This window comes from Macaca mulatta, chromosome 15 (assembly GCF_049350105.2).
Source record: "Macaca mulatta isolate MMU2019108-1 chromosome 15, T2T-MMU8v2.0, whole genome shotgun sequence".
NCBI classification, from domain to species: Eukaryota; Metazoa; Chordata; class Mammalia; order Primates; family Cercopithecidae; genus Macaca; species Macaca mulatta.
The window spans coordinates 121906006-121922456 of NC_133420.1; the positions used below are offsets into that span (position 1 = coordinate 121906006).

The window sequence follows — 16451 nt, forward strand, 5'->3', positions numbered from 1 at the left end:
TGATATATGTGGTTTTTTTACATCTAGAATTTCTTCTACTTGGGAGCACTTAATAATCAAAGAGGGGACCGGGTGTGGTGGCTCATGCCTGTAATCCCAGCACTTTGGGAGGCCAAGGCAGGTAGATCATCTGAGGTCAAGAGTTGGCGACCAGCCTGGCCAACATGATGAAACCCCATCTCTACTAAAAATACAAAAATTGGCTCATGCCCATAATCTCAGCACTTTGGGAGGCTGAAGTATGCAGATCACCTTAGGCCAGGAGTTTGAGACCAGCCTAACCAACATAGAGAAACCTCATCTCTACTAAAAATATAAAATTAGCCAGGCGTGGTGGCACATGCCTGTAATCCCAGCTACTCAAGAGGCTAAGGCAGGAGAATTGCTTGAACCTGGGAGGCGGAGGTTGTGGTGGGTTGAGATCGTGCCATTGCACTCCAGCCTGGGCAACAAGAGTGAAATTCCATCTCAAAAAAAAAAAAAAGAGAAAATAGCCAGGCATGGTGGTACGTGCCTGTAATCCCAGCTACTGGGAAGGTGAGGCAGGGGAATTGCTTGAACCCTGGAGGCTGAGGTTGCAGTAAGCTGAGATCTCGCCACTGCATTCCAGCCTGGGCAACGGAGTGAGACTCTGTCTCAAAAAAAAAAAAGAAAAAAATATATCAATAATCACAGCGGGAACTCAATAAAACACACCTTTAGAAAGATACATTATGAATTTCAAAGACGTAAAGGAATAGCAAAATGACAGTTGTATATAAGCACAAATAAATGAAACAGGAACTGCAAATCCAATGAGCAATGGCTATTCCCAACAGCAAGAGGAAGAAATTATGACTCAGCATGTTATGCAACCAATAGGATCAGATACTATTTTCAGTTTCATACCAGGAAATGAGCCAGGTATGACAAAGAAGATAATAATCCTTTGAAATGCTCCCAAAAATATAATTAAAGCAAACAATTAAACAGTTTGCTATTTTAAGAGGGAAAAAAGCAACTGTAAGGAAGGCCTCTGGTTCACTTCAGCAGTCTGTAGGACCTGCAGCCTACGATAACTACAGTCAAGGGACTACGAAAGTGGGAAGATTAAAGTATCTACTTTCAGTTCTCAGATAAATCCAACACATAATGTAGGTTATTTGTATGCTTCTGGAAAAATATGAACCATCTGATTATTAAAGGAAAACGTTAGTGTCAGATGCATGTTTTTTTTGTTTTTTTTTTTTGAGACCGGACTCTCTCACTCTGTCATCCAGGCTGGAGTGCAGTGGTGCAATCTCGGCTCACTGCAAGCTCCGCCTCCCAGGTTCACACCATTCTCCTGCCTCAGTCTCCCAAGTAGCTGGGACTACAGGCACCTGCCACCACGTCCGGCTAATTTTTTGTGTTTTTAGTAGAGACGGGGTTTCACCGTCTTAGCCAGGATGGTCTTGATCTCCTGACCCCGTGATCCACCCGCCTTGGCCTCCCAAAGTGCTGGGATTACAAGCATGAGCCACCGCGCCCAGCCCCGCATGATTTTTAAATTTGGTTTTGCTTGAAGAATGGTGTTCCTACAGAAAGCAGTGAAATCAAGCATTTCAAGGGAAAGGCCCTATGTAGCATTATGCTTTCAAGAAGAATAGAAATAAAATCAAAGTTAACTGAAAATTATAATAAATACCTAATTATCTTTCATTTTGGCTAAAACTTCACCTTCATCCTAATGTATATTCTCCCATTCCCATCACTGAGTTTTTAAAAAAATCACAATAACAAAACAAGCCCTTTTTTGTTTTTTTTGAGGAAGACGCGGTCGTAGGACTTGCGGATCTTTGGTTCGCACACTCCTGCTCCTGACACCGCTGTTCGCTCTCGCCGAGGAACAAGTCGGTCAGGAAGCCGCGCAGCAGCCATGGCTTTTAAGGATACCGGAAAAACACCCGTGGAGCCGGAGGCGGCAATTCACCGAATTCGAATCACCCTAAGGAGCCGCAACGTTAAATCCCCGGAAAAGGTGTGTGCTGACTTGATCACAGGCGCAAAGGAAAAGAACCTGAAAGTGAAAGGACCAGTTCGAATGCCTACCAAGACTTTGAGAATCACTACAAGAAAAACTCCTTGTGGTGAAGGTTCTAAGACATGGGATCGTTTCCAGATGAGAATCCACAAGCGACTCATTGACTTGCACAGTCCTTCTGAGATTGTTAAGCAGATTACTTCCATCAGTATTGAGCCAGGAGTTGAGGTGGAAGTCACCATTGCAGATGCTTAAGTCAACTATTTTAATAAATTGATTACCAGTTGTTAAACAAAACAAAACAAAACAAGCCCTGAGTGAAGCCTGCAGGCTGGCTGGGCCGTGGCTCCCTGGAGGCCCACACCAGGGTCATGGCTGCAAACATACCACTGGTGAGATGGGAGTTCAAAGAGTGAGAAGTCTCAGGCATCACAGACCTTAAAAGGAGCACATATCCAAAAGCCAAAGGTAACCGTATTCAAATACGACACTTCGATTCTAGCACTAGGTTAAAATCTAAATAAAATGGAAAAACTCTATAAGCTGTTGTGAAGAAAAACTTACAGATGAAGACCAGCAACATTCCTTACAGAAGGGGTACTTACATCAAGAAAAATTGCTGAAGGCTAGCCTTCCCTCTCACATGCTTTTTTATACAAGCCCACCACAGTAATTTCAGGCTGTATGGATTCACACAGAAAAGAGGACTAAATTTACTTTTTCACTAGGAAAAAAAGAGAAAAACTGCCTAGAAACAGTGTAAAATAAGTAATCAAATCCCCGATTTAACTAAAACCACAGGCATGTGGGCAACATAGAATAGGGTCCAATTCCTCCCTAATACTGCGAGTGATGCAGAGTAAGACCATGGGTGGCAACAGCATGAGGACAGCCTCACTGCAGTGCTGCAGATTTTATACTCAACGATGAAGGCAGAAAGTACCTTCCTCAACTCTTAACGGTACCTTGTACCTAAAGCTTATAAAAAATATATAACACAAAATGACAAGAAATTTGGATTCCACATACAAAAAGAACGAGAAAAATGGGATACTAATATTCTCAAATCATTAAATAGGTTAAGCACTGGTTCTTTATTAATTAACATAAATTAGCATTGTAGAAAGTTGTCTACAAAATGTTTCTAACTAAAGAATTAAGTAAAACAGCTTAATGAAGTAAAAAAGCCAATAAAACAAAGTACAGTAGTTTCTTGAGCTTTCATAAGCAAGGACTGGTGGAGAGATATAATTTAAAACTTGTGCACCAAGTAACAGAGGTGTGAGTAAATCTAAAATTACAGTAGTCTCCACTTATGTGTGGTTTCACTTTTTGAGGTTTCAGTTACCCATGGTCAACGGCAGTTTGAAAATATTACATGGAAAAATCTGGAAAATTTCAGCAATACATTACTCATTTGGAAAAACTCAGTAATACATTATTTTAACACCACACTAGGATATTATTTCCTTTAGCATCTTTAAAACAACATGATAGAATGTTTAGAAAACAATCTGATCTGATATAAATCAGATGGTGACTTCCTTAGTCAATTAGAAGAGAATACCTACAATTTCTTTAAAAAGCAATTCATATATACCTATGTCCAGGAAAAGGTTTTTAAAAATTCAGTTATTAGAAAGGATCTATTCTTTAACACAACTGAGGGTCAACAACGTAACTATACCCAAGCTTATTCTCCACTTTATTACTAACACCCAAGCCAGAACATCACAGACATAGTCTAGTCCGAGTTCAGGGATGTTAAATTGGTATACTAGGCTTATGCTGACACTTCATGTCTCCACAAATTAGTAAATGGGCGAAGTCCTAAATTCAGTCACTGCTTCATCAAATATATGCCAGATACCATGTTGAATGATTTAAGCAAAGCTACAGAATGCAACTGTGGGGAGCTGAAATGTCAAATCCTGGCTCAAGGCCACCACTGTTACCACTGTGAGACCTGAGAAAAGTTGCTTAATTTTTTTTAAGCCTATCAATTCCCTATCTGTCTTCCTATATGTGTTTATATATCTAGCAAATACTTAAAAAGGTTTTACTATGTGTGGCCACTGTCCTAAGAACCTTACAAATATTACTTAAACTTCCTATCAGCCTTATGATGTAAGAACTCATGACTTTCAACTTACAGATGAGGATCCACTGAGGCACAAAGGAGCTGCTGTTACTTGCCCGGTACAGTCTGAGCACAGGCTGTCTGGTTTCAGGGTTTTGCTCTTAACCATTACTGCCTATCACTAGTTACCACACCCCAGATCCCCAACGCTGTAAGCCATACTCCCATCCTTCCCCTAAGGACTTGTGACCATGCACCTGAGAAAAAGGGAAATGCTGAAACTCGCACACTGGCTCTGTGCGCCACTAATTCCTTGAGACCTACAGCAACACCACAGTTCACTGGGTTCAACTGGGGAAACCTAGGGAACTGGATGCAAAGCACCCATCAGCTGACTGTAATCGAGTTCTGACTTGAGTTTTCTCTGGAAACCCCCAAACCCACAGTGTGGCAATGCCTCCCAGTACATGACTCTATAGACTATTAAAATCAAAAGGGCCAACCCCAAAATATCTCCTTCGTACCAAAATTCCAAATCAAATAAACACTCCCTAAGGGAAATGCACAGATGACAGGCTGGCAGGGAAGCCCATGCCCACTCAGCAATCTTATCTGGAAGGTTACACTTACTAGCAGAATTGAGTAATGACTTCTGTTGATTGCTGCTCCACATGTAACAAAACTCTTGGCATTTAAAATGCTGCTTAACATGGTAAATGCAGAACTTCTATTTCTGATGAAAAGATAACATACCATAAGTAGTTTACTTTCACTTGGCAGGAAAAAAAACCTCACCATTATTGCCTTGCTTCATGAACTCTCAGGCTCTGTAACTTTGTTATTTAAAGTATGGTTTGTAGAACAGCAGGATTAGCATCACCTGCAAGCTTTTTATAAATGTAGAATCCCAGGTCCTATCGCAGACCCACTGAAACAGGACCTACATTTTTAACAATGTACATTTTAACCCAGGTGATTTATACACACAATACAGTTTAAGGAGCTCTGGATACTTAAGCTAATCCACAAGGAACTTGACAATCTCACCATCCATAGGATAATATGCTGATCCACTATATTGAAAATGCTACTGAGAAAGCAACGGCCATAACTGGATTCATAAACGTAAGGGTAGTGAAGACTTAACACACAAATGTCTGTAGCAGTTTTATGTGTAACAGCCCAAAACTCAACACAATCCAAATGTATTTCATGTAGTACATCTGGGCAATGGAATACTACTCAGCAATAAAAAAAAACTATTGATTAAAAAAAAAGCTAGTGGAATACGTACAAAAATTAACACATACTGCTGCATTTACATGAAATTCAAAAATACGGAAATTATAGAGATACAAGTTCAGTAATTGCCTGAGGACAGGTTGAGGGGAGCAGGGAGGGGCACTGAGGACAGGTTGAGGGGAGCAGGGAGGGGCCAAAGGAAGAGATAGTAAAGGGACCTGAGGAAATTTCTGGAGGTAATGGACACATTCATTATCTTGATTGTGGTGCTATTTTCACCACAATCAAGTCAAAAGTTATCAAATTGTACACTTTAATATGGACAATTTATTTTATGTCATGACACCTCGATAAAGCTATTTTAAAGAATTATATGATCTAATTGATCTGAAAATCATAAAGCCAACAAAAGAAAGCACACTGGTTTCTTGAGCTTTCATGAACAAGGGCTGACGGAGAGATATAATTTAAAATCTGTACACCAAGTAACAGAGGTGTGAGTAAATCTAAAATTGTAGTAGCCTCTCCTTAAGTGCAGTCTCACTTTTTGAGGTTTGTTACCCATGGTCAACCCCAATTAAAAAATATTACACGGAAAAGTCCAAAAATAAACAACATGTAAGTTTTAAATGACACACCATTCTGAGTAGCATGACAAAATCTTGCACCATCCTGCTCCATCCCTTCTTCAACACAAGAACGGTGAGTATAGTGCAGTAAAATATTTTGAGAACAGACTACATTCATATGATTTTTATTACAGAATATTGTTATACATTGTTCTATTTTGTTCTTATTGTTGCTAATATCTTACTATGCCTAATTTACAAGTTAAACTTTATCATAGGCATGTCTGTATAGGAAAAAAACAGTATATATAGGGTTTGGTATTATTTGTGGTTTCAGACATCCACTAGGGGTCTTGGAGTGCATACCCTAATAATAAGGGGTCAACTACTGTATAAAGAAAACACTAAGAAAAAAGGGTGGGAAAAGAGAAAGGTGGGAAGGAAGAATTTAAAACAGGAAATATATAAATTCTGCCATCGTTCAATAGAACTTTCTAAAGAAACAGTGGATCAAGTACACTACATAAGTGTAATAATGACAACAAGGTAGTACCAAAATACAACCCTTAACATTATTAGAATAAATCCACACACAGAACAAACCAGAGAAGCACCTAACATAGTTAAGATTATTTTTAAAATGTAAAATCACCAAAATCAGAAGGCACAGAAAAGCATAATGACAGGCCTAATACCAAACACATCAATATATTTAAAGAAGCTGTATCCATCCACTAAGAAAAAGATTAGCCAGGCAAGGTGGACTGAGTAGTCCTAGCTACTCAGGAGGTTAAGGCAGGAGGATCATGTGAGCCCAGGAGTTCAAGGCTACAGTGAGCTATGACTGTGCCACTGCACTGCAGCCTGGGCAAGAGAGCGAGACACTGCCTCTAAAAACAAGAAAACTATATACTGAACTATGATTCAAAAGGAGAGGGATGTTAATAACTCGTAAGAGGAAATAACTGACTCCCAGATGCTTGTTTTCATTCTCCACCATTCTTGGTGAGAGGATAAAGAAAACTAAAATTAAGATCTGTAAGTCACTGTGCCAGAAACAAAGACAGTAAAGTGTTCTACCAGTTAATCTTTCACACGCCATAATTCAGCACTTCCAATTTCTAATAATTACATCAAATTAGGAAAATAAAAAGTAAAATATATACTGGATTGAATCTAATAAACTACATTAATTACATACTTTTAGAAATCTCTTCGACCCTCAAACAAACAAAAAAGACACAGTGAACATAAATAAACAATTCAGGTCAACTTGGTGGACTGACAAAAAAATTCTGCAAACTTTGAAAATGTTCTTTATTAAGCAATTCTTTTTTTTTTTTTTTTTTTTGAGATGGAGTTTTGCTATTGTCACCCAGGCTGAAGTACAATGCCACAATCTCGGCTCACTGCCTCCCAGGTTCAAGTGATTCTCCTGCCTCAGCCTTTCAAATAGCTGGCATTACAGGTGCACGCCACCATGCCTGGCTAATTTTTTGTACTTTTAGCAGCAACTGGGTTTCACCCTGTTGGCCAGGCTGCTCTCAAACTCCTGACCTCAGGTGATCCACCAGCCTGGGCCTCCCAAAGTGCTGGGATTACAGGCGTGACCCACTACGCCCTTGATACTTTTAAACACATCTTTCAAAATTTTAATATCTAATATAATCAGTCCCAATAGATTTAATGCACCTAGATAAAAAGTTTTTGGGGTCCTCAGTAATTTTTAAGAGTATATAAGTGGATCCTGAGACCAAGACATTTGAGAACCATGCTATTCTGTACCCTGCCTGTGGGATTCTCAATGAGACAGCAGCCTTCGGTCACTGGCGGTGACTGCAATCCCCGCAACCCCTCCTTAGGCTGTCTCTGCTCCGGTAAATTTGTATTTGTGTACATGCACAATTGTCTACAAGCTAAAAAAGTTTTAAAAATATAACTGACATCCTTTCTCCACAATGAGCTTCAGGTTTGGGTGGAATGGAAAATTAGTCTTCACAAAAAACTTTCCTTCAGAAAAGGAAATGGAGAAAAATTAATACTTCACAGCTGGCCTCCCAGGTGATCTAGAGCAAACTGCCCCACTTCCCCTCAAAGCCTCCTCTGTAAAAATTTTTATCTTAAATTTTAACTTTTATCTTAAATGTATTATGTTAAGAATTGCTGGCCAGGCGTGGTGGCTCATGCCTGTAATCCCAGCACTCTGGGAGGCGAAGGTGGGTGGATCACCTGAGGTCAGGAGCACCAACCCATGAGGGATCCACTCCCATGACTCCAGCACCAGGCCCCACCTCCAACACTGGGGATTACAATTCAACACGAGATTTGGGTGGTGCCAAGTACCCGAACTGTCTCAAAGACCCAGCAGTCAGTTCCTACTGTTCATCTTACTTGGCCTGTCAGCAGCACTTAATCACACCCTCCTTCTTGAAACATTTTATTCACTTGGCTTTTGGAATACTGTTTTCTTCCTAATGTGATATATGTACACCATGGAATACTATGCAGCCATAATAAAAGAATGAAATCATGTCTTTTGCTGCCCCATGGAGCTGGAGGTCATTATCCTTAGTGAAATAACTTAGAAATAGAAAATCAAATACTGCCATGTTCTCACTTCTAAGTGGGAGCAAAACAATGGGTATACATGAACATAAAGATGGAAATAACAGACACTGGGGACTCCACAGGGGAGGACAGTGGTGAAGGGGGTGAGAGATGAAAAATTACTGATTGCATACAATGTTCGCCATTTGGGTGATGGGTTCACTAGGAGCCCAAACCTCACCATTACACGATATATGCATCTAACAAACCTGCACATGTATCCTCTGGATCTAACATAAAATAAACATGAACAAGTAAGAATATTTTCTTCCTACCTTCCTACCCTCGCTGACCTTTCTCGATCTACCTATTTCACTCCAGCCTCTAAACATCACAATGCCTCACAGCTCTCAGACTTTTTTTCTCTCTACAGTAACCCCCTAGGTGTCTCATCCAGTGGTCATGGCTTGACACAGCATTAACATTCGGATGACTCCGAAGTTCACCTGGGTCAACCCGCCTCAACTCCAAATTCATCTGCACGTGGATGTCCACTAAGCATCACTATCTTCACACATCAGACTTGAACTCCTTAGCAAGACCTCCCATCCCAATCTAGCAAAGGATCAGTCGGCTGTCCTAATTTACCATCACAACAGACAGTCCAACTGCTCCACTCATGCTCATTCCATCATTCTCAGTGATGTCCTAAGAGCAGCAGGAGCTTGGGGAGAAAAGACAGAGGATCAAACTCAGGCAAGTTCAGCAGGATTCTTGGAATTTCAGGTAGCGGCAGACAGAAAGGACTGCAGGAGAAGGTTCAGCCTGAAGATAAGATGAAATAATTACAGTATGGCTAACATGTTTATACCAATAAGATAGAAGCCAATTTGCCCTTTCAATCGGGTACCTACCATGTGCTCATTACTAGACACTAGATATAAGTGAAGAAAAAAACCAACTCATGGTTCTTGCAATGGGGAGATATGGAAAGTACCAGATGGTAGAGAGAATCCACATTTTCTGATTCCACATCAAGAGATCAAGATCAATAAACTTACACCAAAATAATTCAAGAGTTCATCACATTTTTAATAATGTATAAAATTTAAACTGTCTACAACAAAATAAACATCATCCTGTGGCAATATCTTCGAGAAAATGTTAAACTGAGCAGATCTTGTGACATCCTCAGAGTATCATTACATTCTGAAATATAATGGAACTTCAAGCTTAAGAGAAAGATGACAGAAAGATAGGTCATGTGGTTACCAAAACATTAAAGAACACTCATTTATACAAAGAGAGCTAGGCTAGGACAGGAAGAGTTTGATTCCAATATTAAACCTCTGCAGAAGAGAGGTCAAGAAGTTTGATATGTATGTGCATCTATTACACTGTAGCGGGTCTGTTAATTATTAGCGACTTGTTTTGTGTTACTTTGAGCCTTTCAATAATAAAATTCGAATGTATCCCAATTCTCAAACTGAAAGGCACGCTAACAAAAAAAAAAAAAAAAAAGAGAAGCACTGCTTGAAAAGAGGTTTATACCCTAAAACTTACATTGGATTTTTCATACAGAATTATTTCATTCAGTTATACAAAGATATTCTTTGTATTTCACAGAGAGAACTTTTTTTCATAGAAAAATGCACATGGACGGTAGATTTTCAATCACATGAAGAACAGATAACCAGACACTAAAAATTTCCAAAATTATTTCTTTCTATAAAACCTTATAACAAAATGTTAAGAAAAAAATTGTTAAATAGATGAATTTTGTCAGCTGCCCCTTTTAACATAATTACATGTATTTCAATTCAGCTTTGTACTTACACAGCTAAATTAAAGCTTTTGCAATTTTATTTCATCAGAGAAACAAAAAGAAGGTATGGATGCTGGCATTTTAAAGGATTACTGTGGAAGATCATTTACAAAAACATCATTGCCTCACACTAAATTCTGTAATCTAAAATCTAATGAAAACCTATTTTAAATATTTCTTTATCATTAGGTAACAATTCTTTGATGTCTCAACTTGAGAGAACTAGGTCTATCCCTTCAGAGTTTCCACTTAGAGAATTCTAAAACTGTTTTCTATCTCATCATGAAATATCATCTAATTTAAATGTTACTAAAGGCAAGAGTGGCCCTCAGTGAGGTAATTAACATGTCCACTCCCCATATTCTATACTGCTAACGTGCACAACGTGGGTCCCAGTAGTGATGTCAACACTGCCACCACAAACTACTGGAAGGAAGGTGCACACCTGGAAGCCCTAGAAGGAATGGTGAGAAACAACAGCTGTTAATAGATCCTGATAATTTCATTGCTGTGTAGCCTTGCTGATGCCTAATATTTCAAAATAATCAGTTTACTGCTTCTAACCCAGGCAACCTAAACTTGAAGAGGGAAGGGGACTTGTAACAATGATTAACATTTTAGAAATCTAAAAATTCACCATTTCCTTTGAATGAAACATCTCAAAAATAGTCATATGACTTTTTTTTTTTTATAAAAGAACAAAAGAACTAAATTTTATTCTAGGATTCGAGTTACCGTTTAAGAACAGACTTTTTAAGATACTAGGAACAATAAAGTAAATTTGGTGACTCTGAATGAAATACAGAACTGCTTTCTGATCTCTATTTTAATAAAATAGAAGAACTTTCAAATAAGCCGTGTCTTTAAGTTGCTTATAAACTCTCTTTCATTAAAAACACACAGAGTATAGGAAATCACGGTGGCCAAAGAGAAAACACATTTGCCTTTCAGATCCCAGCAATTCTCCAGTTGTAGAAAATGTAAATATAACAGGAGGAAAGAGGGAAAAGTGGTACCCAACAGACAGGGGTGAACCCTGATTTGTATCAGTGCTAATACTGCCACAATTTAAAGATCCTTATGGTTCAACAGCCAGCTCACAAAATTTCTGAAAATTAGGCTGGGAGTCATGGCTCATGCCTGTAATCCCAGCACTTTAGGAGGTCAAGGTGGGGGGATCACTTGAGGCCAGGAGTTCAAGACCAGCCTGACCAACATGGTGAAACCCTGTCTCTACCAAAAAATACAAAATAGCCGGGCGTGGTGGCTCACGCCTGTAGTTTCAACTACTCAAAAGGCTGTGGTGGAAGAATCACTTGAACGCAGGAGGTGGAGGCTGTAGTGAGCCAAGATCGTGCCACTGCACTCCAGCCTGAGCAAAGAGTGGGACCCTATCTTTTTTTTTAAAACAAACAAACAAACATTCCTGAAAATTTCACAATCACCTGGAGTTCGTGTGAGCAGGCCCCGGCACACCACTGCCAAGGCATTGAATTCCTGGACGGTCTGTATATGAAGCAGCCCCGTAAGTACTGTCAGAGACAAAAATCTAACAAATCAAGTTATAGATCCAATTGCCTTTTATTTATGATTCATGAGTCAGGGCAGCCTCCATTCTACAAAACAGAATAATAAAAGCTCCCATAAGGCAATGGCAGAACAGCGGGTTTTGTAAGGTAGAAACAAGAAAACAGGACAAGAGGGAAAAAAAACCTAACTGGTTAACAGGTTACATCAGACTTTGCGGGGGGAGGCGGTTGTTTCTTTGGCAAGGGTTAAAGCAGAGCAGACTTTCTTACTAAGCTGACTCAGGTAGACTGGAATCTCCTGTTTTCAGGAAAAACTGGTCTGTTTTGGAATCCGTCTGCTTCCTTAATAAAGTTTCAGTTTGATAATGTGGCATTTTGCAGGAGTGACTATGTCGATTTAATCTGGTCTGCTGGGGTTTTGAGCAGGAGCTCAGTCTGAAACAATGGCCTCCCATCATTTTAACAGTACAATGCAGGATCCTCCACCATCAGTATCCATGAACATCCACTGGCCACGTCACTTCCTCCCAAGGAAAAAATAAGCCTAGAAGCTCTTCTCTCAGAAAATGAACAAACTTTATGAGAAGAACTAGTGAAAAGAGGGCCAGAAAGAAAGATGGAGGCCTCTGTGCAGTATCTGAAAACCCTTTTCTCCCCTCCGAGACCGAGTCTCACTCTTGTCACCCAGGCTGGAGTGCAATAGCACGATCTTGGCTCACTGCAACCTCTGCCTCCCAAGTTCAAGCGATGCTCGTGCCTCAGCCTCGTGGGTAGCTGGGATTACAGGCACACATCACCTTGCTTGGCTAATTTTTTTATTTCGAGCAGAGATGGGGGGTTCACCATGTTCACCAGGCTGGTCTCAAACTCCTGACCTCATGTGATCCACCCGCCTCAGGCTCCCAAAGCGCTGGGATTACAGGCATGAGCCACTGCCTGGCCATAAATGCATTTTGTTAGACATGCAAAAGGATTTTTCTCTCCCATAAAAGAGAAAAAGTTTTAAGAGAAGTTTTAAGGTCAAAAACCTTAAAATTAGGGGGCCACGAACAGTGGCTCATGCCTGTAATCACAGCACTTCGGGAGGCCAAGGCAGGAGGATCACTTGAGTCCAGGAGTTCAAAACCAGTCTGGGAAACATGAAACAAAAATCACAAAACTTAGCTGGGCGTGGTGGAGCCCATCCCTGCTACTTGGAAGGCTGAGGTGGGAGGATCACTCGAGCCCCGGAGGTCGAGGCTACAGTGAGCCGAGATCGAGCCACTGCACTCCAGCCTGCACAACACAGGGAGACCCTTTCTCAAAGAAAAAAAACCAAAAACACCTTAAAACCAAGAGCCCAAAAGCTATTTTTCTAGAAATGTAAAATCTTGGCTTTCCTTGAAAATAATGAGAAATTTAAAAAACTTCTAAGCCCCTCAACCAACTGAACTGACCTTCCTTTGGCCAAGGGGAGCACAGAGACACCTCAGAGGCTGAATTCCTAGCTGTGACGTGATGGGAGGTCAGACCATCTCCCTCAATAGCCGCCTAATGGCTATTCTTTTTAACAGGCTAAAGAGAAACCAGCCCTTGCAAGATGCCACTGCTGATTTCAACCAACAGCCTGAACGCTGCCCCGCCCTTCTGTGGTTCGGTCAAAACAACCAACCAGCATTTCTTCCTGGTAAGAGACTACCAACCACAGGGTGGTTCTGGCCCATCTACAGAGGAGGCGCAATGAGGGTTTTCCTGTCCTCTGCTGCTTCTTTTTTGAGACAGAGTCTCGCTGTGTCACCCAGACTGGAGTGCAATGGCATGATCTCGGCTCACTGCAACTTCCGCCTCCCAGGTTCAAGCAATTCTCGTGCCTCAGCCTCCCTAGTGGCTGGCACTACAGGCTAGGATTACAGGCATGTGCCACCACGTCCAGCTAATTTTTGTATTTTTTTAGCAGAGACAGGGTTTCACTACGTTGGCCAGGCTGGTCTCGAACTCCTGACCTCAGGTGATCTGCCCGCCTTGGCCTCCCCAAGTGCTAGGATTACAGGCATGAGCCACGGCGCCTGGCCCTCTGTTTCATCTTTTGACGTCAGAGGGACCAAGACTCCATCCTCAGATCATGCTCTGGCTGCTATTTGTTAAACATGGGTCCCACGGAAAGGCCTGAAGCTCAAACGTGCATGTGCCTGTTTCTCCTTTCATAAATATTCACGACTCCTCCTGCAGCTTACTGACTATGTATACCTGGCCACCCTGCTCAGCGTACGTTCCTGTTCCCTTTAGCCCACCTTCAAAGTGCCAGTTTCTGGGTTCTGACCAGAGGCTGCGCTTCCCAGCATGTGGCAATGGCCACCTTGCAGGCTGGAACCCTTTATGAGACATAAAGCTCTCCCTTCGAAAGTTATGAACCTTGTCATTCTTCAGCTGACAGTGAGAAAGAAAAAAAACATTCAATAAATAAGAAATGTCTGCAGGTTTCAAGATAGATGAATCTTTTAAAAACTGGTCTTATCTGGCACATATAAAGAATATATTCATATACATGTAATAAAGCATAATCATAATAAACTCCAACACAATCACCACTCAACGCTAGATCTAAGTCAGAACTAACACCTGTCTGCCACTGAGCTCTTCAACTATCCTTCTACCTGAATTCCAAACCAAAGATAACCATCCTTGTAAAGGATGTGTATATGTGATTTCATTACACACTTACACATCCCTAAACACAAACTGTTTAGCTTTGAATGCTATTAATTTTATAAAAAATAAGTCGTACTTTTAAATCAACATTATGTTTCAAAGATTTATCCATATTGGTACATGTGCATATTTTCATTTATGTACACTGCTCTCTACTATCCAATTGTATAAATATAACAAACATTTTTCCATTCTCCTGTCATAGAAATTTGGTTGTTTTTCAGCTTTTCGCTATTAACAATGTAAGTGTCCCTAGGACACATGTGCAAAATGTCTGCAGAATAATGTAGTTTCAAATCCAAGTAGCAACCCATTCATGAGCTAGTCAAGATGAGGAATTTTTTTTAATGACACAGGGTAGTATCAAACTGGAGCGCACAGACAGAGGAACCATAACCTTTGATACTCTCCCACCCCTATGTGTTTACTGGGCCAGAGTGTAGATGTATTTCTTACTACAGGTCCAATAAAAACAGTCCTTAAGTTATCCCTCTATGTAAATACCCCTTAAAAAGTGAACTACCGAGTCTTAAGGAATGTGGATATTCAAATTTGAAAGACAATATCAAATACTTTTCCTAAGCAGTTACACCAGTTCAGCTCCCTTTAGAAGTATAAATCTTCCTGCCTGGTAATCCACTTAACTCACTAACTCTTAGTAAGACCTGGCTTAAGAATTTTTGGCTCATCTGGTGGATGTAAAACGGCATCCCACTGTGGTCTTAGTTGCACGTCTATGACTACTACTGTGGCGGACCATCTTTTCCTATGTCTACCCTCACTCCTGTACCTCTGTGTGAAACGCTTTCCTGTCGTGTCCTCTCGCTGACTTCAAGGCTGTGTATACGTATGCATGTACTGATTCCTGTATGCACTTACCAATGCACACATGAATCCTTTGGCAACTGTGTGTTTCAAGTATTTTCTCCCAGTCTGTGTCTTTTCTTTCTACTTTATTTACAGTATCTTTTCATGAATTGATGTTCTTAAGTTTAATTTGGTAAAATTGATCACCGTTTCCTTTTATGTGTCATATTTTGTGTTTTAAGAAACTCTTCTCTCCGTTAAGATCATTAAAGTTTTAGTTTCCACTTCTAAACATATTAAGTCTTTGCCATTCCCCAGCGGTCTGCAATGCTGCCTCTGTCACGTATCAGCTTCCCCACTTGGGTGGTCTGTTTGGGGGTTCTATATTTCAACCCAATGGTATACTTATCTATCCCAAAGCCAGTAACACACCGCCTTCATTTCTATGTCATGATAATAAATCTTGAGTGCGGAAATGGCAAGGTGCTTCATTTTCTTCTTATTTATGAGTGTTTGGCTATCTGGGGGTCTCCTTTTGCTCATCAAGTCCCTCACAAAATCAATACTGAGAGTCGAGGTGTGATTACACTGAATCACACCATTTGTGAGAATCATCTTTTTAATACTAAATCTTCCTATTCAAGAGGATAATTTGTCCCCATTTATTTTTTTAAACATCTTACAATAAAGTTTTATAATTTCTCCATATATGCTACATGTATTCCTAAGACTCATTTGTGTTCCTGCTTGCCAGGGTATCCTTATTTGACATCTTCCGTCTGTTGTTGGTATAAAGAAAGGTAACTGATTATTTTGAATATGGATCTCATTTCCAGCCATCTTATGACACTCTTATTTCCAATAATTTATGGTTTCTTTCAGCTTTTTGATGGAGACAGCCATACCACAGGAACTCTGCTATTTCTTTTTTGGTCCTTATGTATTGTTGTTTCCTGCCTACTACACAAACCAGGATTTACAGAATAATATAGAACAGAGGTGGTGACAGTGGGTCCTCCTGTCTTGTTCCTGATTTTAGGAGATGACTTCTAATATTTTATTATTAAGAAAGAGATACCTTTCATCAGGCTAGGGAAGCTTCCTTCTATTCCTAGTTTGCTGAGAACATTTTCCATGAATACATATTGATATTTCTCAAATG

The 16451-nt window shown here is 40.3% G+C and overlaps 1 protein-coding gene and 1 pseudogene across 4 annotated transcripts in view; one reads left to right on the forward strand and one right to left on the reverse strand.

Moving 5' to 3' along the window:
* The window catches only part of AUH (AU RNA binding methylglutaconyl-CoA hydratase), a 146467-nt gene that overhangs the window by 79422 nt on the left and 50594 nt on the right, over positions 1-16451 (reverse strand).
* LOC704640 (small ribosomal subunit protein uS10 pseudogene) lies at positions 1781-2288 on the forward strand (annotated as a pseudogene).